This window comes from Salvelinus sp. IW2-2015, linkage group LG18 (assembly GCF_002910315.2).
Source record: "Salvelinus sp. IW2-2015 linkage group LG18, ASM291031v2, whole genome shotgun sequence".
Classification (NCBI taxonomy): Eukaryota; Metazoa; Chordata; class Actinopteri; order Salmoniformes; family Salmonidae; genus Salvelinus; species Salvelinus sp. IW2-2015.
The window spans coordinates 21,011,509-21,014,836 of record NC_036858.1 but is presented as its reverse complement, the minus strand read 5'-3'; positions in this window follow the sequence as shown (position 1 = coordinate 21,014,836).

The window sequence follows — 3,328 nt, the reverse complement described above, 5'->3', positions numbered from 1 at the left end:
TTTCTTGCTCCGCTGCTTTCAAGAGTGTTTGTTACTGTGTTTGAACAAAGATGCAAATGCTTGCATCGCAGCATCCCCTCTGAATGCGCAGGATCCATTACCACCTTACACTTATTCTTCCAATGACCGATAGCCCACACTCTAAAACACAGAGCTAACCCCCTATGCCTTAGCACAGGTTCGCTACCCTTTCCTCTCTGTTTCTTTGTCTTACCTTGGCCATTGAAACAACGGTTAGTGACTTTCACTGTGGCAGCATTGTACAGCTGGGAGTAAATGGAATTAGATTCACTCTCAACGCTACTTATACAATTTCATCCCAGTGAGAATGCTGGTCCACTACCCCGCAATAACCATTTTGATAACAGGCTTCAATCCTTTAAGGTCTGGGCTTTGACTAGGCCATTCCAAGACATTTAAATGTTTTCACCTTAAACCACTCGAGTGTTTGCTTTAGCAGTATGCTTAGGGTCATTGTCCTGCTGGAGGTGAACCTCCTTCCCAGTCTCAAATCTCTGGAAGACTGAAACACGTTTCCCTCAAGAATTTCCCTGTATTTAGCGCCAGTATTCCCAGTCCCTGCTGATGAAAAACTGGGTGATGAGAGGTGTTTGGGTTGCGCCAGACATAGCGTTTTTCTTGATGGCCAAAAAGCAATGGGAGTCTCCCACATGCCTTTTGGCGAACACCACACGTGTTTACCTTATTTTTTTCTTTAAGCAATGGCTTTTTTCTGGCCACTCTTCCGTAAAGCCCAGCTCTGTGGAGTGTACGGCTTAAAGTGGTCTTATGGACAGATAGCTCCTTCAGGGTTATCTTTAGTCTCTTTGTTGCCTCTCTGATTAATGCCCTCCTTGTCTGGTCCATGAGTTTTGGTGGCGCGGCCCCCTCTTGGCAGGTTTGTTGTGGTGCCATATTCTTTCCATTTTTTAATCAGGAATTTAATGGCGCTCCGTGGGATGTTCAAAGTTCTGGATATTATTTTATAACCCAACCCTGATCTGTACTTCTTCACAACTTTGTCCCTGACCTGTTTGGAGAGCTCCATGGACTTCATGGTGRCCCTTGCTTAGGGGTGTTGCAGACTGGGGCCTTTCAGAACAGGTGTATATATACTGCGATCATGTGACAGATCATGTGACACACAGGTGGACTTTATTTAACTAATTATGTTACTTCTGAAGGTAATTGGTTGCACCAGATCTTATTTCGGGGCTTCATAGCAAAGGGGGTGAATACATATGCACGCACCACTTTTCCGGTTTTTATTTTTTAACCATGTTATTTTTTTCATTTCACTTCACCAATTTGGGCTATTTTGTGTATGTCCATTACATGAATAAAAAAATAATAATAATTACAGGTCGTAATGCAACAAAACAGAAAAAACGCCAAGGAGGATGAATACTTTTGCAAGGCATTGTATTCCMACCTTGTTCCTGTTCACTGATTTGGACTCTCTAGTGCGACTGTAAATCATGGTGAACTCTGCTTGCAGTGCCAACTGTTAGGTTCTAAATGAACCGTGTAAAACTCACAGACGATTAGTAAAGCTCAAACCAAGTATATATACCCYAATTTGTGTGGAGTATCCTCCATCTCTTTAAACATTACATCTTTATTGCTAGGCAGGTTAAGTGATGCGGGCAATAAACTGTTCCTTCTCCCTTAATGTGACCTGACCTTAGCCCCCATTCTTCACTAAACKACATCTCTCCACCCTTATCAGTGCCTGCAACTATGTGATTGCCCTTCCTTTACTCAATACATTCCAAGATTAATTGCCTCCACCATATACATTCCCCCTATAGATAACCATTAACTTATGGTTTAGAAACCAGACTGTCACTCAATAATTCCATAGAATTAGAGGTCGACCAATTAATTAATGTTGGAATGGCCGTATTAATTAGGGCCGATTTAAAGTTTTCATAAACCATCGGAAATTGGTAATTTTGGACGCCGATTTTGGAGCCGATTTTTATATATACACCTTTATTTAACTAGGCAAGTCAGTTAAGAACACATTCTTATTTCAATGACGGCCTAGGAACGGTGGGTTAACTGCCTTGTTCAGGGGCAGAACGACAGATTTTTACCTTGTCAGCTCAGGGATTCAATCTTGCAACCTTACGGTTAAGTAGTCCAATGCTCTAACCACCTGCCTCACGAGGAGCCCGCCTGTTACGCAATGCAGTAAGAAGCCAAGGTAAGTTGCTAGCTAGCATTAATTATCTTATAACAATCAATCATAATCACTAGTATAATACAACATGGTTGATGATATTACTAGTTTATCTAGCGTGTCCTGCGTTGCATATAATCCATGTTGTGCGCATTCGCGAAAAAAGGACGTCGTTGCTCCAACGTGTACCTAACCATAAACATCAATGCAATCAATAACACCGAAAGTATATATTTTTAAACCTGCATATTTAGCTAAAAGAAATCCAGGTTAGCAGGCAATATTAACCAGGTGAAATTGTGTCACTTCTCTTGCGTTCATTGCACCAGAGTCAGGCTATATGCAACAGTTTGGGCCGCCTGGCTCATTTCGAACTAATTTGCCAGAATGTTAATATTATGACATAACATTGAAGGTTGTGCAATGTAACAGGAATATTTAGACTTATGGATGCCACCCGTTAGATAAAATACGGAACGGTTCCGTATTTCACTGAAAGAATAAACGTTTTGTTTTCGAGATGATAGTTTCCGATTCGACCAATTAATGACCTAAGACTCGTATTTCTGTTGTTATTATGTTATAATTAAGTCTATGATTTACATTTACATTTACATTTAAGTCATTTAGCAGACGCTCTTAATCCAGAGCGACTTACAAATTTGTGCATTTCACCTTATGAAAATCCAGTGGAACAACCACTTTACAATAGTGCATCTAACTCTTTTAAAGGGGAGGTGGGTTAGGAGGATTACTTTATCCTAGGTATTCCTAAAGAGGTGGTTTCAGTGTGTCTCCGGAAGAGGTGGTGATTGACTCCGCTGACCTGGCGTCGTGAGGGAGTTTTTTCCACCATGACGAGTAGTCCCCACCTCTTAAGGGATACTAGGATAAAGTTCCTCCTAACCCCACCCCTCCCCTAAAGAGTTTGATGCGACTATTGTAAAGTGGTTTGTTCACTGGATTTCATAAGGTGAATGACTTTGTGCGCTTCTGGGATAAGAGCCTGTCCTGCTAAATGATTAAATGTTAAATGTAAATGTAATATTAGACCCGGTTAGCCAAGTGCGTATAGCAACATTGCGATTAACTAAAGTTCCAAGTTGAGAAAATCTGGGCGAAGTCTCTGAGCTACGGTCATAT